The 24,253-nt window shown below is 38.7% G+C and overlaps 1 protein-coding gene across 1 annotated transcript in view; it reads left to right on the top strand.

Annotated features, from left to right (window-relative positions):
• The first annotated feature begins 1,952 nt into the window (after positions 1-1,952).
• Positions 1,953-24,253, top strand: part of LIPF (lipase F, gastric type) — a 41,731-nt gene continuing 19,430 nt past the window's right edge. The window contains exon 1 of the mRNA XM_062214893.1: positions 1,953-2,102. The gene's annotated coding sequence lies outside the window, so the exon portion shown is untranslated. The remainder of the gene's footprint in view (positions 2,103-24,253) is intronic.

Here is a 24,253-nt window from a genome sequence, read left to right as displayed (position 1 = left end):
CTCTATACAATGCCTTTTGAAGCTTTTTAGTTATGTAAGCATTTGGGATGTTTATGTTCTCTTGATGAACTTACTCTACTTTATCAGTGTTAAAATTCTTTGCTCTAAGGCCGGCGCCGCGGCACAGTAGGCTAATCCTCCGCCTTGCGGCGCCGGCACACCGGGTTCTAGTCCCGGTCGGGGCACCGATTCTGTCCCAGTTGCCCCTCTTCCAGGCCAGCTCTCTGCTGTGGCCAGGGAGTGCAGTGGAGGATGGCCCAAGTGCTTGGGCCCTGCATCCCATGGGAGACCAGGATAAGCACCTGGCTCCTGCCATCGGATCAGCGCGGTGCGCCGGCCGCAGCGCGCCTACCGTGGCAGCCATTGGAGGGTGAACCAACGGCAAAAAGGAAGACCTTTCTCTCTGTCTCCCTCTACTGTCCACTCTGCCTGTCAAAAATAAAAAAAAAAAAAAAGAAAATTCTTTGCTCTAAAATCTATGTTTACAGTTAATATAGCATTTAACTTGTTAATATAGCAATTAATATGTTATTTTTGATTAACATTAGTATGATATAACTCATCCATTCTTACACTTAATCTTTTGATATATAAAGTGGATTTATATTAGAAAGTGTAGAGTTGGACATTTAAAAATCTTATTTAACCGTATCTTTTGATTTTTGTGTTTAGATCACTTAAATTCAATATCATTATTAATATGATTAAGTTTAAAATTTGTATTTGTTCGATTTATTCCCATTTTTTCTGCCTTGTTTTGGATTAAATTGAGTCTATTTCATAATTTAATATACTTTATGGATTATTAGGAATAAATATTTTTATAAATAAACATTATAAGTAAATATAAATAAAAATTTTATTTTGCTTTCTTCTTTTTTTTTTTTTTGACAGGCAGAGTTAGACAGTGAGAGAGAGAGACAGAGAGAAAGGTCTTCCTTTTCCTTTGATTCACCCCCCAAATGGCTGCTTCAGCTGGCGCGATGTGCCAATCCGAAGCCAGGAGCCCGGTGTTTCCTCCTGGTCTCCCATGTGGATGCAGGCGCCCAAGCTCTTGGGCCATCCTCCACTGCCTTCCCAGGCCACAGCAGATTCTGTCCCAGTTGCTCCTCTTCCAGTCCAGCTCTCTGCTGTGGCCCGGGAATACAGTAGAGGATGGGCCAGGTCCTTGGGCCCTGCACTTGCATGGGAGACCAGGAGGAAGCACCTGGCTCCTGGCTTCGGATCTGTAGCGGCCACTTGGGGGGCTTAACCAACAGAAAAAGGAAGACCTTATTCCCAACATACTTCCTTCCCTCTCTCGTTCCCACCCTCCCACCTCCATCTCTCCTTCCTTATTTTTCCTTTAATTTTTACAATGACAAAACTTCAATTTTGTCTATAATCACAAGCTTAACCCACCGCTAAATAAAGAATTCAACAAATAGTAAGTAGAAAAACCACTGTACCTCAATGGTATAGACAAGGGTAATAAAAAATTATCAAAAAAATTTTTTTGACAGGCAGAGTTAGACAGTGAGAGAGAGAGAGACAGAGAGAAATAGTTATCTTCATTTGCTGGTTCATTCCCCCAAATGCTGACAACAGAAGACACTGAGACAAGCCGAAACTAGGAGTCCAAAACTCCATCCAGGTGTCCCATATGGGTGGCAGGGACCCAACTACTTGATGTACCTGTTGTGTCCTAGAATGTGCTTTAGCAGAAAGCTGGAATTGGGAGTTAAGCCAGGGCTCAAACTCAGGCACACATGATGTCATCCTAGTGGCATCACAACTACTGTATGCAACACCCATCCTTAAGGTTCTGTTAATGTCTACCAAGTAGACATTATCCATATTGCTATCTTGGATATTTTTAAATGAATATATTCAGACCATTATTTATTCTTTTTACAACTTTACACATCAGGCGAAAGTTCTTAATGCTTTATTTTTGGTGATACTTTAGGCATCCTCCAGCATGTATTAATAGAATGACCAAAGGACTGCATTCTCATTGTGAATGTGCTACTAACCAGCTGTCTGCCTTCTGGACAAATCACCTCATCTAAGTCTGCGATTGATTCACTGAAATAAGTGGTTTAGACATGACGTTTCCAAAGGTAATTTAATTTCTATCCTAAAATATGTTTAATGTCAATACCATTCAAATTAAATCTGAGTTTTCAAGGTGAAATTGCTAAACTGAAACCCTACAGGGAGGGCCTTTTTTATTTTGTATATTAGAATGCTTCATTTCAAGGGCATGTGTGGGTGCTCCTTGCACATAGCAAAAGAAACATACAAGGGAGTTGAGATGAGATACAGTTAAGCTAATTATTCTATCCCAAGGACCTTTTTTTTTTTTTTTTTTTTTTTGCTTCTTGGTCTTAGAGTTTGAATAATTATCTTATAATCATTGTGAGTTCTTTTACTTTCCTCTTTAAAATTTGCAATGCCCTTCTGGTGAATACTAAGGAAGTGTGCATGTTAGATGGCAGTATGAAGAGAGAGAAGAAAGAGTGAAGAGAAAATTGATATTTTCTTTTTTTAAAGATTTACTTATTTGAAAGTCAGAATTACACAGAGGAGAGGCAGAGAGAGAGAGAGAGAGAGAGAGAAAGAGAGGTCTTCCATCTACTGGTTCACTCCCCAATTGGCCACAACGGCCAGAGCCAGGCCAATCCGAAGCCAGAAGCCAGGAGCTTTCTCCAGATCTCCCATGTGGGTGCAGGGATCCAAGTGCTCAGACCATCTTCCACTGCTTTCCCAGGCCATAGCAGAGAGCTGGATTGAAGAGGAGCAGCTGGGACTCATACCAGTGCTCATATTGGATGCTGGCACTTCAGGCCAGGGCTTTAACCTGCTGTGCCACAGCACCAGCCCAAGGCAAATATTTATATCCATGATCTTATCTCACTCTTAAGAATATTACTTATACATATCGTATTTCCTATTTCCCATGCTTTTTTAATGGTATGGATAGAGTAAACGTAGTTGGTTCTTAGTACTCAAGAGTAAGCAATGAACTTAGGACAGAGTAGAAAGCTCCTTTTGTTTACAAAACTTGTTCTGGAGTCATCAGTTAGACTGGAATGTGGGTATATACGAACTTATCAATATTGGCTTCATTTGTTCTTAGAAAAAAATACCAGATCCTAAACATGACCCATTCGGTCCTATACATTGTAATCTGTCATTCTGATCAGTCTCATCTTTAGTACTATGTCTTGAAAATTGGAGCACCAGAAGATCTGCATAGACATTTCTCAAGAGAATAAAAGCAAATGACCAATAAACACATGAAAAAAGGCTCACTGTCACTAGCAATCAAGGAAAAGCAAATAAAAACCACAATGAGGTTTCATCTCATTCCAGTTAGAATGACTATTATCAAAAAGGCAAAGATAACAAATGCTGGTGAAGATGTGGAGAAAGAGAAGCCCTTAAACACTTTGGTGAGAATGCAAATCTGTGCAGCCATTATGGTTTATGTTTTGGTTCCTCCAAAACAAAAAATAGACCTACCATTTAACCCAGCTGCTCAGTTTCTTGATATATATCCCAAAGACTTGAAATCAGCCTGAAACAGAGATACCTGCATTCCCATATTCATTGCAGCATTATTTACAGCAGCCAAGATACAGAATCAACCTGGATGGCCCTCAATGTATGAATGGATAAAGAAAATATAGTATATACATACAATGCACAAACATATATAGCCATAAAAACAATGCAATATAATTATCTGCAGCTAAATGAATGGATTGAACTGGAGATCATATGTTAAGTGAAATAAGCCAGAAACAAAAAGACAAATATTGTATATGCTCCCTCATATGTAGCACACAAACAAGACAAGTGTCTGCTAACACTAACTGATAGAATCAAAAAAAGGAGAGAAAGATCCAACATGGGAAGTGGGATACACAGCAGACTCATAGAATGGCAGATGTCCTAAACAACACTCTGGCCTCAGAATCAGCCCTTAAGGCATTCGGATCTGGCTGAAGAGCCCATGAGAGTATTGTAGGCATGGAAAGCCAAGATACCATGGAAAAGGAAAAAAAGAAGAAGACCTAAATGAAAGATCTCTGTGAGTGAGATCCCAGTGGAAAGAACGGGGCCATCAAAGAAGGAGGTACCTTTCTCTGAAGGGAGGAGAGAACTTCCACTTTGACTGTGACCCTATCGGAACAAGATCAAAGTCAGCGAACTCTAAAGGCTTCCATAGCCCTGGCAACTCATGACTAGAGCCTAGGGAGATTACTGACGCCATGAACAGGAGTGTCAAATTGTTAAGTCAGCAACAGGAGTCACTGTGTACTTACATCCCATGTGGGATCTGTCCTTAATGTGTTGTCTAATGTGCAGTGATGCTGTAACTAGTACTGAAACAGTATTTTTACACTTTGTGTTTCTGCGTGGGTACAAACTGATGAGGTCTTTACTAATTATATACTGAAGTGATCTTCTGTATATAAAGATAATTGGAAATGAAAAAAAAAAAACCTGGTGTTAAATTGGAAATGGCATAGAAAATTAATTAATTTAAAAAATATATATTATGTAGGATCTCTGTCTTTAATGTGCTGTACACTCTTATGTAATGCTATAACTAGTACTCCAACAGTATTTTTTTTTCTTTTTCTTTTTCTTTTCACTTTGTGTTGCTATATGGGGGCAAACTGTTGAAATCGTTACCTAATATATACTAAACTGATCTTTTGTATACAAAGAGAATTGAAAATGAATCATGATGTGATAGGAAGAGGAGAGGGAGCGGGAGGGGGGAGGGTTGTGGGTGGGAGGAAAGTTTTGGGAGGGGGAAGCCATTGTAACCCATAAGCTGTACTTTGGAAATTTATATTCATTAAATAAAAGTTTAATAAAAAAAAAAAGAAAAAGATGAAAAGGCTATTTGCTTGGCTTGATAAATTTATTCTGTGTATATTTGTGGGGTATTATACTGTACCTCATAAAAATGTACACATATTCCCTGTTAGTCCTCCATTTAAATAATAAAATGATTTATGTATAAAAAATAAAATTGGAACTTCATTCCTTTTCTTCATCTTTCAGTCCTGAAATTACCATTTTCCTGCCATGGTGGGGCTTCAGTTATGTTATATCTTCTGCCTAGCATATTTGACATCAAATTAACTTTGTCAAAATCTGTGTTTCTAAGACTTGTCAAATATTTCTGGAATATCCTGCTCATCTGATGTGTATGTCATCTGCTCCAAGGTAAAATTTCCAAACTAGGTTGCAAATTATCATTATTCTTGTCGTTAGTAGCATATAACACTGTGAAGTCATGCTTAAATAAGTATAAATTTTTTGAAGTGTTTTTGAGAATAAAGCAATATGCTTAAAAGAGAAGTTTAGGCCAGCGCCGTGGCTCATTAGGCTAATCCTCTGCATGTGGCGCTGGCACCCCGGGTTCTAGTCCCGGTTGGGGCGCCGGATTCTGTCCCGGTTGCTCCTCTTCCAGTGAAGCTCTCTGCTGTGGCCCAGGAGTGCAGTGGAGGATGGCCCAAGTGCTTGGGTCCTGCACCCGCATGGGAGACCAGGAGGAAGCACCTGGCCCCTGGCTTCAGATCTGTGCAGCGCTCCAGCCATAGCGGCCATTTGGGGGGTGAACCAGCAGAAAAAGGAAGACCTCTCTCTCTCTCTCTCTCTCTCTCTCTCTCTCTCTCTCTCTGCCTAACTCTGCCTGTCAATAAATAAATAAAATAAAAAATAAAATAAAATAAGAGTTTACGCCACCATTAGTTCTGATCTGGGTCCCTGCCTTTGCCCTGCATTTATGCTGCCCATCTAATCTACCTTTCTCACAGTAGTCAGAGGAAGCTATTAACAGGATAAATAAATTATCATCATTTCACTCATTCCTTAAAACTGCCATACTTGATCTTTATTTTTTAGTAATATGGCCTACTTTCAAGTCTTCAAATCACAATTGTTTCCTAAGCTAAGAGTTCTAACATCTATTTCCTGAAATAATTTCCTTACATCCTTCACGCAGCTACTATCTTCAGTTCTTATTTTTAACCACCACTTTCTTAGCTCATTCTGACTGTGAACAGGTTTGATCTTTTTGTTATAATTTCACTCCTCTTTGTTCCTCTACTCATCACATTGCCTTGTATAAACATCTGTGTGCTAGCCTACTAAATATCTGTCATAAGCCACTACATTTTGAACTGTATGAGAAGAGGAAACATAGCTATTTTGGAATGATGTCTGGAAAATAGCAGGCGCCTAATAAATTAATCAATGAACAGGAAAATGTATGGTTTGATAGAATTATTGGCTGCAGGTATTTTTTTTAGTTTTATTTAATGAATATAAATTTCCAGTGTACAGCTTATGGATTACAATGGCTTCCCCCTCCCATAACTTCCCTCCCACCTGCAACCCTCCCCTCTCCCGCTCCCTCTCCCCTTCCATTTGCATCAAGATTCATTTTCAATTCTCTTTATATATAGAAGATCAATTTAGTATAAAGATTGCATCAGTTTGCACCCACATAGAAACACAAAGTGAAACATACTGTTTGAGTACTAGTTATAGCATTAAATCAAAATGTACAGCACATTAAGGACAGAGATCCCACATGAGGAGCAAGTGCACAGTGGCTCCTGTTGTTGACCCAACAAATTGACACTCTAGTTTATGGCACCAGTAACCACCCTAGGCTGTCGTCATGAGTTGCCAAGGCTATGGAAGCCTTCCAAGTTTGCCGACTCTGATCATATTTAGACAAGGTCATAAAAGACAGAGTGAGGATAGTAACCAATGATCCTAAGAGTGGCATTGACCAGGTTTGAACAATTATACAGCATTAAGTGGGGAAGAGGACCATCAGTACACACAGGTTGGGAGTAGAGCCATTGGTGGTAGAGTAGAGGTTATGATTACAAAGGAATGAGGCCCAAGTACGCTAGACAGGGTCTAGAACAAAGGACAGAGTCATTATTAGAGGAGCTAAGAAAGGTGCTGTCTAAGCTACAATTAAGTTTTCTGATTGAGAGGCAAATAGAACCTGATAGAAGGGGCTTGATAATAATCTGGTGGGCTTTAGGCCTTGTAAGTTAAGAGGCCCAGATCTATCTATCTCTTCACATGGGGTATATCCTAAGGGAGGTGTGAACCTCCTAGGGGAAGGCACTCTGTTGACTTTCATTACTTGGCTGGCCTGGGAGGAGAGCTGGCCAGGTAAAGGCAGGGAGCATCTCTAACAAGAAATTTACAGTTCTGCCTACAATGTTGCTGACTCTACTTGACCATACCCTCAGATGCAGTGGTCACTTTGGAAGCTGGGCTGAGTGAAGGGCTTTTCAGCTTAGAGCCAATAAGATCTGTGGCTCTGACCTGGGCATCCTTCGACTCCAGGGCAGGTCCATTTCCAGTGATCCAACTCTTGGCAGAGCTGCCAGGGCTCTTCACAAGCTGACTTCTGCTGAAGCCCAGGCTTACCACATTGAAAGCCACTGCAGTGGACTGGCCTGTTGGGTCTCCTTGAGGGCAGATCACTGTACAGATCAGCCATTAATAGGCCTGCCACCCATTGCTTCTGATGCCGAGCTTTCTTTTCCTCCTGGTTTGTGTTAAAGCAGACCAGAGGATGCAAGTCAAGTGAGTGCCCGTTTCCCATCTCTAATCTTCGGTGGCCTGAACTACAAGTCTATAGTCACAGGCATGTTCTGTAGTAGTTTTTCTAAGGTAGACAATGCCCATGAGGAAAATTATATTCTCACTTAAAAACTTTCTTTCCCTTTGGTCTGAAAGGGAGGTTTTTTTCTACTTACTGTATACTTCGCTGATGGTGAAGTGAATCTAGCTATGAGATTATTATTTAAGTTCTTATTTTGGCTATGCTATTACAGAAAAATGTTAGCCATCTCTTTTATAAGGTCTAAAGATTAAATTGTGCGTCCTACAGATTCCTTCATAATAGAATTAGTTTCCTACCTTGAAGAGAATAGAGAAATGAAAGAACAAGTTGGGCTTAGAATAGAGAAATGAGGGAGCAAGTCCTAGATCGCTTGCTGACAATAGCAATATCACATGAATACTTAGCAAACCGTTTCAACCAATAGATAACAACTTAATAAAACATTTACCAGAAGGTCCAATGCCTTCTATAAATTTGAAGAATCATGTATTTGGAAACACCTCTTAAATATCGAACATGGTGTAGTTTGTTTAACCAGTAAACTTAAGCACAACCATATAAAATGTTTTTAGTTTCTTTCTACCAACAAGTTTAAAACATATGATACACAGATTCAGGTCACACAAATTAAAATGTATCTTTGATTGATTTTAGCAGCTTAAATTTATGGACAATCTTATCTATAAGCCATTTAAAATAAAACTCTTAATAAAATTTCCCCATGTGGACATACAATATGTACATACATATAACATAGCATAATAGACCAATATAGCAATTTTAATAATAGCTTTTAAAATCTTTAACTCTTTTTGTAGATTGCCAATTGATTTGAATTGCTTTTTGTTTTTAGTAACCTCAGTTAACCATACTTTCTCTCAGTTGGTACTGTTAATACATTATTGGCTTCATCTGTTTACAGAGCCATTCCAAAGTACTGAATACAATAGAAGTGGCTGGAAAAAGTCCATAGGAACCTATAGGAGGACAGCTAAACACAGAACCAACAACGCTTTAGTTTTATGAGCAGCAAATCATATATAACTGTGGATGACAAAAGACTTTAAGTCGCCATGTTTAAAATTATAAACTCATCAACCAAGAAGAGGCACTTGCTTACTTCACAGTATTTTTGAAAGCACCTGTAGGATTTTACAAGTATTTAACCCTTTATGTCTCTGGGGCTTTCTCATTAAGATAAGTATCATGTCTAGTAACACAAGATCATTATGCTTTTTAATTCTCAAACATTTGTATTAATAGTATTTTCCATTATAGAAACTTAAAGTTTGGTACCACATCACATCTTGACAGTACTTCTAATATAATCCAAATAGCCTGATTAGTTGGTGTCTCTATAAGATGAGAGACATAGGTTCTTCAGTTTTTTCAGTTGAGCCCAAACTGGAAAAACCAAAGTCCAGGATTTACTGGAAATTTTAGAGTCCAGATTGTTTGAAACTTTGATTTTTTGAATGCTTGTCAAGAATGCCAAGAAGGCTCAAAATCCAAAATATCTGGTTGAAATAAGATTCCTTAAAATCATGACATAACATAGACCAAATTTGATCCTTGTTACAAGGTGATTATTCAAATCTTTGAAAATAAGCACATATTTAAATAACCAATAGCTCTTAATAAAAATTCAGCTGTTTTTGAACAATTAGAATTTAACAGACATCAAAAGAACATAATAGATTACTTTAGCACATTGCTTTAACAGAGCATCAGAGTTTAATTCTATGTCAAAGAGAAATTGAGCTTCCTGTGATCTTTTGCTGTGAGGTTTCCTTCCTTTACCTTCTTTCATATTGGTGACCATGTTTCTGTGTTTCTGTGTGTAAGACATCTTTAAGCATCTTTTGCAGGGCAGGATGAGTGGCAACAAATTCTTTCAGTTTCTGTTTGCTATGAAAAGTCTTAATTTCACCTTCATTCACAAATGAGAGCTTTGCAGAATATAATATTCTGGGCTGGCAGTTTTTCTCTCTTAGTACCTGGGCTATGTCTCGCCATTCTCTCCTAGCTTGTAGGGTTTCTGATGAGAAGTCTGCTGTGAGTCTAATTGGAGATCCTCTGAGAGTAATCTGACGTTTCTCTCTTGCACATTTTAGGATCTTTTCTTTATGTTTCACTGTGGTGAGTTTGATTACAACATGTCGTGGTGAGGATCTCTTTTGATCATGTTTATTAGGGGTTCTATAAGCTTCCTGTACTAAGATGCCTCTGTCCTTCTCCAAACCTGGGAAATTTTCTGCTAGTATGTCACTGAAAATGCCTTCTAATCCTTTCTCCCTCTCCATGCCTTCAGGAACTCCTAGAACCCGGATGTTGGGTTTTTTAATAGTATCCTGTAGATTCCCGACAATATTTTTTAGATTTCTAATTTCTTCTTCTTTTCTTTGGTTTGCCTGTTTCCTTTCCTGTTCTCTGTCTTCTAAGTCTGATATTCTCTCTTCTGCTTCGCCCATTCTGTTTTTAAGGCTCTCTAATGTGTTTGTCATTTGATCTATTGAATTCTTCATTGCATTATGATTTCTCATCACTATCACAGTTTCTTGTTCCACTAGTTGTTTCATTTCATTTTGATCCCTCCTTAATATTTCATTTTCACGAGAGAGATTTTCTATCTTGTCCATTAAGGATTTCTGTAGTTCAAGAATTTGTTTTTGAGAACTTCTTAATGTTCTTATCAATTTTTTGAGATCCGCTTCTTGCATTTCTTCAGTCTCATCATCTTCATAATCTTGAATTGGGGTGTCTTTTTCATTTGGAGGCGTCATAGTGTCTTCCTTGTTCTTGTTACCTCGGTTTTTGCGTTTGTTGTTTGGCATGTTGGAGATATTTGGTTTCTTCACTGTGGTGTTTTTTCTTTTTACACTATGGCTCTATATTAAGTGGACTGTCTGCTTTCGGTGGAGCCTTAGAGGCTTGAGATGAGTGTGGACTGAGAGCTGTATTTGGTTCCTCAGGGTTGAGGGTGTGTCAAAGATGACACTCCCAGGTTAGGTGTGGTAAATCTCTCTTTCTTTCTTTTTTTTTTCTTTTTTTTTTTTATTCAAAAGGGAAGTAATTCCGCACAGCTGAACGTAATTGGAGGTAGTTAGCAGGCAAATGATATACCCACAGGAGCCAGAGATTGGAAGCTCTTTCCCAAGGACTACACAGGGAATCTCTGCTGCCCTCAGTGTGGGCTCCAATTCTCCTGCAGTCTCCCACTGGGTTGCCAAGTTAGATGCTAATCTCCTGTTATTTCACCCCTCCCCCCAGAGTCAGGTTTTTCTGCTAGGCTCAGGGCCGGTGCAGACCTGAGGTCGCCCTGCTTATGACGTATGTCAAAATGGCGCCTGCTCTTTGTCTTGCTCGCCTTTGAGAGGTGATCGGAGAGAGAGAAACTTGTGTCCGTATCGGTCACTTTTTTTTTTTTTTTACTCTCTCTCTTCTAGTTAGCCTGGTGAACTCTCCCCCACTGAGTTTCAAGCCTCGTTCCCTCTAGTCTCCTCTTTCCGCTTGCCCACTGGTGTCTTGGGCTATTGAGGTTTGGCTCATCTCGCGTTCCAGCACTGGTGTGTTGATTCTGCCACTGGTGTCCCGAACTTGGGCTCCCATGCTCTCCACGCAGATCCACTGTGAATCATTAGTTCCGGAAGAGTTTCCTCTGCTGTTTCTTCCCCTACTCTTCCTTGACCCTGCAGTATCTCAACTTTTATTAAACTGTCTCTCCCCCGGACTAATAGTGTGCTCCCTTCCTATTCCGCCATCTTGCCGCTCTCTCTGGCTGCAGGTGTTAACATATGGGCATAATCATGTAGTCACAGAAATGTAGTTGGGCTAATTCTGTGACATATATGTATTCTTTAATTGATAGTGGATTTATGATAAGTAAACTACACTTAAAATATCTTCATAATAATGTCAAGGCATTATTTGTCTTTTACCACTCTCATTTTCTCATTAGGGTACAGTGGGGTTTTTTGTGAGCCTACAAGACATGTGATATGTTAATAGATTGAATGCAGACACAAATAGAAAAATCCAGATGCTTTCTGTTAAACCATTCATTAAAGAGATTTGCAAAACTGTAAAATATCATTTGTCTCACTAATTATTTTCTATACATTTAAAGAGACAACTCAGAGAACCAAAAGCTTTTGTTCGATTCAATAATTTTGAGTTTATGAAGAGCCTCTAAGTCAAAAGTTTGCGAATAACTGAATTAGAAAAGTGAATCCTCAGTTGGATTTTTAATAGGTGAATTTTCCTGGAGCATATCTTCAAACCACAAGTTAATTGCCATTTTCTCTTAAACTAAACTTTAATCTCGTGTCATAAGAAAAACTAACATTGACTGTAGCGTCTTCCAAATAGCTTCATGAATCACTACTCAAGATTACTTCAGATGAGAAATTAAGGAGGCTAAGAGACTAACTCGTGGGTAATGAGGAATCACCATATACCCGTGAGAAACCTGTCAGAGAACCCTTCCAAGACAAAAGAATCTATGTTTTGACTAATTCCACTGTTTAGGCCATAATTTATCTAAAACATGAGTTTGGAGCTAAGAATCGTTATTTTCTTAGACAACTTTGATTTTTCTTTCCTCATCCCTGATGTAACGTGCTGCTTGGCTTTCTGGAGCAAGAATATGGAGTGCCGATGGACAGCAGGAAGCAAAATTAGAAGTTTTAAGAAATTTAAGTTACAGTTTGCCAATTCAAATCAGGAAAATACATAGAAGAGAGGCCGGCACCATGGCTCACTTGGTTAATCCTCCGCCTGCAGCGCCAGCATCCCACATGGACTCCAGGTTCTAGTCCCAGCTGTCCCTCTTCCAGTCCAGCTCTCTGCTGTGGCCCGGGAGGGCAGTGGAGGATAGCCCAGGTGCTTGGGCCCCTGCACCCGCATGGGAGACCAGGAAGAAGCACCTGGCTCCTAGCTTCGGATCGTTGCAGCACTTGTCGTGGCAACCATTTGGAGAGTGAACCAAAGGAAGGAAGACCTTTCTCTCTGTCTCTCTCTCTCACTGTCTATGACTCTACCTGTCAAATAAAAGAAAAAAAAATTTAAAAAAAGAAAAACAAGTCAAGTGCTTGGCTTTTAAAAAAAAAAGAAAGAAAATATATAGAAAAAAGATAAGATTTGAGTATCAGAAATGAATTTACTAAGACAAGGTTATCCAAGGATTAAGAAAAAATCTGGCAGAATCTTTATTACATGAAAATACCTAGCTTCAGATTATGAGACTGACGTGCTGCTTACTGCACTAAAGAGGCAGGCCTAATGAAAATACCTATCTAAAATGACCACAAACGTTGCAATAAAATTTTTGAAAAATTCCCTACATATGAAGCATATTTATATATAGTTACATATATTCAGTTCTGCCTTCAAGACAGTCCTTAATCTCAGTGTTCAAAAATAGTATTTTCTCTCTGGGTTCAATCAGGATTACTTTCTTTCTAGGCTTTATAATATGCTATTCTATCCTTATCCTTAACTACTTTGCTGGGATAACACATGATTATATTTGATGACTGTTAGTGAACTGGAAGATAATTTTTAGTTTACGTTATTAGAAAGTTCAAAGTTTACTAAAATATCAATTATTTTGTTTTATTTTCTTCAATACACTTGGAAAAATTCTTGGATATGTTAATTTATTAACCCAAGAATTGCTTCTAGGTTTTCAATATTGAGATCACTTTTTCTCAAACTCTGTTTCCCTCTGTGTACAAGTTCTTGAAGAATGGGAGGCTGTACTTCTATCCTTTTGATAGAAACTTCCTCTTTTTGATAAAAGTAAAAAAATATATATGAGTTTCCTGATGGCTAGAAATATATGTTCCCAAAGATCCTGGGATAAAAACATTCCTTCTGTTCAATATATATCAGCCTTTTGATTCCTTGTTTATTTTCTCTTAGTATTGATGCTATATTGAAGTAGTTCACCCAGTAAAAGATATAGAGCAGGGCATGTCTGGAGAAGGGGAGATACTAATAAGGGGCGATATTAGAGGCAATGATGGTCATGGAAGCAATCCATCTAAACCAGGAAATGTTTCCTGTTCTACTGTTTTCTTCATTCCGTTTAACTGTGTCCCAACCAGAACTTGAAGTTTTGAGACCGATTTAAATCAGGGTGGATCTGATAAAATCAACTATTATTGAAAGTTAAGGATAAATCAGAGTGGATCTAATAAAGTCTATTATTTTTGAAGAGTAACTAAGGATAACTAATGGGATTAATATTTTCAGAACTATTTTTTCATCAAGTACAGACTTTTAGCACAATTATCACACCCTTTAAAGAGGAACGATAACTGTGAGAATAGGGAATAGGGAAATAGTTAGAGGAAGATATTTCAGCCTGTTTTTCAGTACTGAGCATAGGCCCCCAAATAGCATTAACTGTGGATCATAGTTATTTAGTAGCCTTTAAAGAGACATCTGCTATTCATCTTTCCTTATCTTTGCAAGTGGTTTTGTTTACTGCTGAGACAAATCAAAATGATGTCATCCTTTAGGGGGAATTTGTTCTGGCTTAAGGGAAAAAGACCTCAGTGTGTTTGAATTTTGAACTTTCTAGCTGTGAACACAACAGCTTTCGTTGCTTCAGAATCCCTTGTAGTTTTAGAGTGCTTGTAAGGTTGACTTGATCAATAAAGCCTGTGTGGTATAATCATCTCAAAAAGCTCAGGTATTGGAAGAGCCTTAGTTAAGCTTTCATTTACTCACATTTATAAATATATCATAAAAGTAGTTTCAACTATAAATAAATTTTAAGTTTTTTACTTTTAGCCAAACTAAGTAAAACTAGGAATAACTATTGCCATGAAAACTTTTCAGGTATAATGTCTTGTTTTAAATGGAATTTTTCCCAAGATGCCAAACCAGATGACTATGCACTTGTAAACTTTGACAAATAGGTGATATAATTTGATTAAATAATCAATTTAGCTTTACCTACCTTTGGCTTTATTTCTTAAATAATGTGTGTTTTAAGAAAGTATGTTTAAATTAGATATATTTTATTTGTTTTATTTTTATTTGCTTAAATAACATTACATGATTAGAGCATGATTAACTTTGGAGCTGTATTTGACATGACTAACCTCTAGTCTTCCAACACATTGATCTACATAAGAATTAAATGTGGAGTTTTCTAATGTTCCCCGAGGACATTCAAGCTTCAGTGAGATTTTCAGTATTTGAAGAAAAGAAAGTTGCCTCAGAATCAACCCTTGGGACATTCAGATCTGGCTAAAAGGTCCATGAGAGTCTCACAGGCATGGAAAGCCATGACATGGTGGCAAAAAACAATCTAAATGAAAGATCCTGGTGAACAAGACCCCAGCAGAAGGAACAGGCCATCAAGGAGAGAGGCGCCTTTCTCTGAAGGGAGGAAGGAACCTCCACTGTGATACGGCCTTGACTAAACAAGTTCAGAGTTGGTGAACTCAAGGGGCTTCCATAACCTAGATAGCTCATAGCAAGAGTCTCGGATGATTGCTGACGTCATAAATAAGAGTGCCAATTGTTAAATCAACAACGGGAGTCACTGGGCACATGCTCCCCACGTAGGATCTCTGTCCTTAATGTGTTTTACTATGAAACGTAAAATCACTACTAGTTGAACAATACCCTATACCTTGTGCGGTTGTGTGAGTGCAGCCTGTTGAAACCCTTGCTTAGTATATACTAAGTTGATCTTCAGTATATGAAGGTAATTGAAAATGAAACTCGATAAAGGGCTGGATGGGAGAGGGAGAGGGAAAGGGGAGGGCCACGGAAGGGAGTGAGGTTGGGGGGGAAGCCACAACAATACAAAAGTTGCACTTTGTAAATTCACATTTATGAAATAAAAAATAAAAAAATAAAAAAAAATAAAAAAGAAAGTTAAGATTCTGTTATGGGGGCCATCGCTGAGGAGTAGTAGGCTAAACTGCCTGCAGCACCGGTATCCCATATGGGCACCAGTTTGCATCCCGTCTGCTCATCTTCTGATCCAGCTCTCTGCTACGGCGTGGGAAAGCAGTGGAACATGGCCCAAGTCTTTGGGCACCTGCACCCATGTGGGAGACCCAGAAGAAGCTCCTGGCTCCTGATTTTGGATTGGCCCAGCTCTGACCATTGTGGCCATTTGGGGAGTGAACCAGCAGATGAAAGACATTTCTCTATGTCTCACTCTGTTCTGTAACTATGCCTCTCAAATAAAAAAAAAAAATCTTAAAAAAATAGATTCTATAATGGATACTAATTTCTGAATTTTCTACTTTTATTTTGTTACTTCTTTGTGATACTTTTCTCGAGAAAGAATATAATTCTTGAATTTTATTTTTTTAAAGATCTATTTGATTTATTTGAAAGACAGAGTTACAGAGAGAGGTAGAGACAGAGAGAGAGGTCTTCCATCTGCTGGTTTACTCCCCAGATGGCCTCAATGGCTGGAGCTGCACCGATCCGAAGCCAGGAGCCAGGAGCTTTTGCTGGGTCTCCTATGTGGGTGCAGGGGCCCAAGGATTCTGTTATCCCAGACCATAGCAGAGAGCTGGATCAGAAGAAGAGCAGCCAGGACTAGAACCGGAACCCATATGGGATGCTGACGGCTTCAGGCCAGGGCTTTAACTCACTGTGCCACAGCGCTGGCCCCTAATTCATGAATTTTAAAAGAATAAATGTCTCAATAAATGTATGCTCTGCAGTTGTTTATTGAGCATTCCGTTGTTTCCAGTGGAATACTTCAGAAAGAAGATTCACCAATCTTCAAGAATTTTGCCAACTATCCTTGTTATAGTGTATATAGCAACACTTAGTTTTCCTCAATATTTCTTTGGTTTTGGGATGATTCCAAGGTTTTGATTTTATCAGAATTTCCAACCATGTTTTTAACCAACTAATTTAAGATCCACAAGATCCACAATTCTCCTCAATGTTGAACATTTGCCTTAGCTTCTGTGGTTTTAGAAATCTAAAACACACATCCAAAGACTTATTTGTGTAACACTTGGTCATAAGAAGAAGTAAGTTAGAAAGAAACAGAATTTGGAGATTGCTTTCTGACTTATTTTCCCTTGGAAAACTTCTTAGGAATGATGAGCTGACAAGTGAACTCTTTACATATGTAAGGTTTATAGCATCATGAAATCACCCATGATTCCTAGTTTTCTAAGCTGATATTGTGAAAAACATGTTATCAAAGAGGACTTTGATAGAATGAAGTTCCTAAGTCCACTCATCCATTTCCACTTGCAACCAAGAGAACACATTGAAGAAAAAAACAAAAATTTTGGCATGACTAAATAGCAATTGAAGCTATAAAATGTTACTTTTTGATTTTTTAATTAGAGCCAAGTTATATCACAAAAAGTATTTAAGGCCACACCAATTTTATTTATAAATACATGATTTACAACTACAAAGTGAATGAAGTCATTACTTTATAATTGGTGACTGATATAGACTGACTTGTTTCCCCCAAAATTCAAATATTGGAGTTCTATCTCAATACCTCAGAATGTGACTGCATTTGGATTTAGATACTTGAAAGTGGTAATCAAGTTAAATATAGTCATTTGGATGAGTTCTAATCCAATATGACACATGCTTACCGGAAGAAGAAATTTGGACACTGAAAATAGAGAAAGAAGACCATGTAAAGATACAGGGAGAATAATAATAACAGTCTATAAGTCATGGAGAGAGACCTTAAGAAGAAATCAATCCTGCCAACATCTTGACTTCTGGCTCCTAGAACTATGGGAAATTACATGTCTATTAACTCACCCAGTCTACAGTACTTTGTCGTGATATGCCTGATCAATGAATACAGTGACTTTCAATGAGTGCTAAGAGAGAACTCCACTGTAGAACAGAAAGCGAGCTATGTACATGATCAGAAGCTCTGCTTTTATTGCTTTCAATCATCATGGGCATGGACTTAGCTAAGTGAGGCTACCTGAGTTAGTTTTCTTATTTGAAAACCAGACATGATACCTATTGGGTATGTTAAAGATTGGCTCTAAATTATATACACAATGATGCACAAAAAATATAGTTAATACACAAAGTATTGCCTAGAGCTATTGAAATCTTAATGTTCTTGAATTTGCTTGACTTACTCTCATTATCTCATGATACAGCCAAAGATAACTTTGTTCTTGCATTTCTGACAAATATGAAGATACTTAAAAAGATTGTGTAAAATGGAATTAAATGATGTTTATTTTGGTGGAAAAATTTTTGAAATTCAGGAATTTTAGGGTATTCAAAAAGTTAATGGAGGGGCCAGCATTGTGGTGTAGCTGATAATGCCACTGCTGAGATGACAGCATCCCACACGGGTTCTGGATCAAGTCCTGGCTGCTCCACCTCCAATCCAGCTCCCTACTAAAGACCTGGGAAAAGTAGCAAAAGGTGGCCAAGTGTTTGGGCCCCTACTACCCATGTGGGAGAGCTGGACAAACCTCCTGGCTTCTTGCTCTTGGCTCCTGACTCAGCCCTGACCATTACAGACATCTGGGAAGTGAACCAGTGGATGGAAGATATTCTCTCTCTCTCTCTTTCTCTCTCTCTGTGTGTGTGTGTGTGTGTTTCCCTCTCTCTGTGTAACTCTGACTTTCAAATAAATAAATAAATAAATCCTTTTTTCTTTTTTTGACAAGCAGAGTTGGACAGTGAAAGAGAGAGACAGAGAGAGAGAAAGGTCTTCCTTCCGTTGGTTCACTCCCCAAATGGCCGCTATGGCTGGCGTGATGCGGCCGGCGCACTGCGCCGATCTGAAGCCAGGAGCCAGGTGCTTCCCCTTGGTCTCCCATGCAGGTGCAGGGCCCAAGCACTTGGGCCATCCTCCACTGCACTCCTAGGCCACAGCAGAGAGCTGGGCTGGAAGAGGAGCAATTGGGACAGAATCCGGCACCCCAACCAGGACTAGAACCCGGGGTGCCGGCACCGCAGGTGGAGGATTAGCCAAGTGAGCCGTGGTGCCGGCCTATCAATCCTTTTTTAAAAAGTTAATGGAAATGTTTATTATGAGAAAACATTATGGGTTTCAAAAAAGTTTTACATCAAAATAAACTTATCTTTTAATTCCATTTTTTCCATTAATTTTTGAGGTACCCTCATATTTGGGTGTTGATTGGGGCCTTATATTCTGCATATGAATTCTTAGCCAGACTATACAAGAATTTTCTCTCCCCATAATTCCATCCAAACACCTCTGCCTCTTGGACAAAGCCTCCTCACCTTCCTTCCTTGACTTTCACTTGCCTTTTTTATGTTAGACTCCTTCAAAAGTTTTCTTGCTTGAGTGGGGTGAGGAGTGAGGTAAAGGCACACCTGTGAAAAATTGTGTTGAAGCATATTGACTCTAAAGGTGAGATCGACATCCTTATCCCTAGACTTAAGGGATCAATTCAGGACAAATTGGCCAAGCAGGAGAATAGCCAGAAACCCAGAATGTTCTTTTACTAGAAATTCTAAAACACACCTATCTTTGTCTCTTCAGAAAAGTCAACAAAGCAGATCTGGTTTAATTTTTGATAATCTATTTTACTGTTGCCTTAATGGTTAGGACTAACAATGTATTTCCTCCTCTAATCTCCGTCTTTGTGTCTAAGGGCACCAAAGAGTTTGCCAGATATAACTGGACTGCTCTGGTATGGACCTTTTACATTTGGCTAATATTTGCAAGCAGCCTCTTTTCCAAAAATGATAAATTTTAAAACTAACTTACTTTCACTATTAACATAAATAAAATGCACCTTCTCTTCTAGTAAAGTTGGGCTTTAGAAAGATCTAATGTTATTTTAAGTATGGTTGTTTGTGAAACCTCTTTTCTTTCTTTATGTTTATTTACTGCACTCCTTCGCTGTCTCATATGACCACCTGCAATGTGGTCATGGAAAATTCCAGTAGTAGTGTGAGAAAATGTCTTAGTGCCTGGCCCTAAAAATGCCCAACTCTAAAAGCATTGCCTATGAACTCTCTAACTTCATTTTCTTTCTGTGTCTGCCTTCCTAAAAACTGGATTTGGTCTAAGAACATGGCACATGCTGGAACATTGACTATCAAATAACTGAAACAACAAATAAAATCTTACTAGATGCAAAGTTCCAGATTTTTTTGAGATTTATTTATTTATTTGAAAGATGAAGTTACAGAGAGAGGGAGAGACAGAGAGAGATATTCTGTCTACTGGTTCACTCCCTAAAGGCTGGAGCTGAGCCAGTCCAAGGAGCCAGGAGCTTCTTCCAGGTCTATCACATAAGCAATTGGGCCATCTTCCAAGCACTTGGGCCATCTTCTGCTGCTTTCCCAGGCATATTAGCAGGGAGCTGGATCAAAAGTAGAACAATGGGGACTCAAACCAGCAGCCATATGGGTTGCCAGAGCTGCAGTCTGAAGCTTTACCTGCTATTGCCACAGGGCTGGCCCCAAAGCTCCAAATTATATTGACAATGAAATTTCTTTTCTTTAATGTTATTATCTTTTATATAGTTTAAAAATATTCCATAAGGGATGTGATTTGTAGCACAATGTATTAAATCACCACTTGGAACACCCACATCCCATATCAGAGTGCCTGGGGTTTAGTGCCACCTTCACTTCTCATCCAGTTTCTGCTAATGTGCCTAAAACACAGCAGGTGAGGGCTCAAATACTTAAGTACTTGCCATTCACATGGAAGACCTGGGAGACCTAGGAAACCTGGATGTAGTTCCTAGCTCCTGTGTTCAGTCTGGCCTAGCCCCAAGCTTTCTCTCTCTCTCTCTCTCTCTCTCTCTCTCTCTCTCTCTCTCTCTCTCTCTCTCTCTCTCTCTCCTCTCTCCTTCCCTCCCCTCCCTCTCCCCTCTCCTCTCTTTTTCTCTCCTTTCTCCTTGTGTCTCCCTCTCTCTCTCTGCCTTTGAAATAAATAAAAGTAAATTTTAGATTTAAAAAATTCATCACCAAACTATTGGTTAATTTAAATCCTACAGTGCAAGACCTGTTGTGGCCTCTTTGGCTTGAAAACTTATCATTGTTCCCATTGTCTCATGAATAGACTTTAAATAGCAAAGAATGTATTTCATTCAATAAACAGGCATTTTTTAGAGAATCTTCTTTGTTGAGCTCTCTTTCCTATGACCTCGTATCGCACTTTAGTGGCTATAAAACTCATTTTTACCCTTAAATCTCTACTGATTTGCATTGCTTCTTAATGATTTTAGAACATGCCCTATTAGTTCAACAGAATGAACTTCATTAGAAAATACATTTATATCACCATAGAGAACAATACAGAACTTTTCACTCAGCAGGTGATTAGTATTTTAGATATTAAATTAGCTTATTTCCTGCATCATTTCACAAATATATGAGACAAGTCTTTCTGCTTAGCAAGAGCTTATTTGATTGTCATCATTAAAAGTTCATAAGCTTGTCTTCATTAAATTTCAAAGTTTCTTTATCACTTGGGGGTAATTACACTGTTGTTACAAATTCTCTTAGAAACCTAAAGTCATTCTGCATAGTTGAAATTAACATACAGGGCAGATGTTTGTAAGCTGAGGTCACATATATTTGTGTCTATTCATGTCTATGCCTTTCAAAGGAGAATTTTTCCATGCCTTCTAATAGATTCTCAAATTTGTCTTCCACCCATAAAAAATGTTAAGAATCCTAAGACTGGGTTATGTGTCACAATTCTTCAGAGAAAAATTATAACATGTTCCGTAAATGCATGAATGAGATTGAATGGTAATGAAAAACTGAAGGAAAAATATTCATGATGAGGGTAGGATTCCCTATAGGTAAAAATTATCATGAAAAAGGTTGTTTTCATGCATTAGGAACTCAATGCCAACATTGAAAAAGAGAGGGGATGGGGCTATGGCATAGTAGGCTAAACCTCCACCTGCAGCGCCAGCACCCCATATGGGTACTGCTTTATGTCCCTGCTGCTTTTCTTTTGATCCAGCTCTCTGCTGTAGACTGAGAAAGCAGTGGAAGATAGCACAAGTGCTTGGGCCTCTGCATGCACGTGGGAGACCTGGAAGGAGTTCCTGGCTCTTAACTTCGGATGGACCTAGCTCTGGCCATTGTGGCCATTTGGGGAGTGAACCAATGGATGAAAGACCTTTCTCTCTGTCTTTCACTCTCTCTGTCTGTAACTCTACCTCTCAAATAAATAAAAATAAAATCTTTAAAAAAATTTAAAAATTATATATGTTGTAAATGTAGTAATGAGTATTTTTGTAACTTTATTTTAGTAAACTAAAACATTGCACTCCAGAAATGCCCAAAACAACACAGATTAGGTCATGGTGGAGCCAGGAGCTCAGAACTCAATCTGGGTATCCCTTGTGAGTGGCAGGGACCCAAGTGCTTGAACCATCACCAGATGACTCAAAGGGTATATACACATTAACAGATTAGAATTGAAAGCAGAGCCAGGACTTGGACCCAGGCACTCCAATATGGGATGTGTGTGTCCTGAGTGGTTTTCTTTACCACTCCATCAAACTCAGTGCCCCTTAATGATGCATTGAATAATGGAAAATTAGAGCTAGAACACTAGTTAAGAGTAATGGCAAAAATGCTACAAGAGGAGTAACAAATGCCCAGAATAGGATAAGGGGGAAAGAATGGAAATGAATGAAAAAAAAAAATAGAGGCTTTCAAGACACAAACAGTAGGACTTGAGGACTGACTGAATGTAAAGATAAAGTATAGGTGAGTTCATTACAAAGTAATTCTACCATTTTGAACTTACACATCTCTGAAAACAGCCCTACACACTCTCAAATTAGAGGAACTTTGAGGGGAAAGATGATAAGCTACATTACAAAAAGGTTGACTCCTAAAAGATGACTGTTTTCAGATATTTTCAACATGTATGGAATTCAGAGAATCTGCATTAACCCTCAAAAACTATAGATAAGATTTCGTGTGCATGTGTGTACATATGTTGCTTTGGAAACGGGTTTATAGCTTCAGATTCTTAAAGTATACTTGATTTTCAAAGTGATTTATCAGCCAGGAAACAACTGTACAAGGTATAATGTTGGGCTATATGATTAGTACAGCCTCAGCAAGAAAAAGTACCCCTTTGCTTGTTGCTCAACTCTTTTCATATATATAAATATGTGAAATATATTTATATAAATATAAATATATATTATTCTATATTTATAAATTTACTGAAATATTTTATATATTTACACATATATGTGTACATGTACATATATATGTATAAGCTGCTTATCTTATATTTTCATCTAGGGGTCAAAATATATCCAAAACATATTTCTTTTTTTCAAGGTTTTATTTATTTATTTGAGAGGTAGAGAGAAGAAGAGACACAGAGAAAGGTCTTCCACCGGCTGGTTCACTCCCAAATGGCTGCAAGTGCTGGAGCTGAGCTGATCTGAGGCCAGGAGTAAGGAGCTAGGAGCTGCTTCCAGATCTCCCATACAGGTGCAGGGGCCCAAACACTTGGGCCACCCTCCACTGATTTTCCAGGCCATAGGCAGAAAGCTAGATCCGGAGAACAGTGCCCATGTGGGATGCCAGCACCTTAAGGAAGACTTAGCCTACTATGCTACAGCACGGCCCCCAAAATGTATTTCTTTATTACCTACTTCACATTCCTATCTGTTCCTTAGTCTTCTCTAGGTGGTTGTTACAACCACCGACAAAGTTGGTCAGCACAAATACCTACAAATCATCCTTGTATCTTCTTTTTTTCCCTCACTCTGACCTCTCTGGAATCTAACACATCAACGGATTCTATCAGACTATCATCAAGAACATATTTTGAATCCATTCTTCTCTACTACCATTCTAATTAGACATTTTATCATCTTTCAGAGGGAGCATTGCAAAAGCCCCTAACTGGTATTCCTGTCCTCAATCTTTTCAATTTCTCCATTTTTGGATACAATCTCCCACTTGATTTTTTAAAACATGTAACAGGGGCAGGCATTTGGCCTAGTGAGTAATATACCAATACCCCAAACTGGAGTGCTTGGGTTTGGTCCAGGGCCACTTGGGAAGTGAATCAGAAGATAGAAAATTCTCTCTCTCTCTCTCTCTCTCTCTCTTTGTGTGTGTGTGTGTGTGTCTTTCTCTCTCTCTCTCTCTGTAACTCTGTTTTAAAACAAATCTTTTTTTAAAAACATAGAACACACTAATTAGTACAGGAGTACAGAGAAACTCTCAGGTAAACTGGTGGTGTGTGTGTGTGTGTGTGCGCACCTACCCTGTCAGGCAATACAGAGAAGTCCTCACCATGGAGATGACATTTGAAGCAAATCGTGAATATTGAGTTAAAAGTAGCAAGTAACAAAAGGAACAAGCTCTTTCGTGTGACAAAACTGTCAGATAGTTGGGCAGATAGTTGTTATTATTCTGTGGTTTATTACATAGGCAAAGTCCCAGTGGATAAGTGATCTTCCCAGAATCACACATCATGTGGCTCTATATGAGCAGTCATTCCTCCTGTCCTTGGTCTCTTTCTTCTACAGTCTGACTCAAGGGTGGTTTCCACATTAGATTCATGTTTTCATTTGTCATAATTAAAGCCTCAAATATTAAATGCTTCAAAGGTGTTTG

The sequence above is a fragment of the Lepus europaeus genome, chromosome 17 (genome assembly GCF_033115175.1).
Source record: "Lepus europaeus isolate LE1 chromosome 17, mLepTim1.pri, whole genome shotgun sequence".
Lineage (NCBI taxonomy): Eukaryota > Metazoa > Chordata > Mammalia > Lagomorpha > Leporidae > Lepus > Lepus europaeus.
The sequence above is the reverse complement of the archived record's forward strand: the minus strand, read 5'-3'. Positions and strand labels throughout refer to the sequence as shown.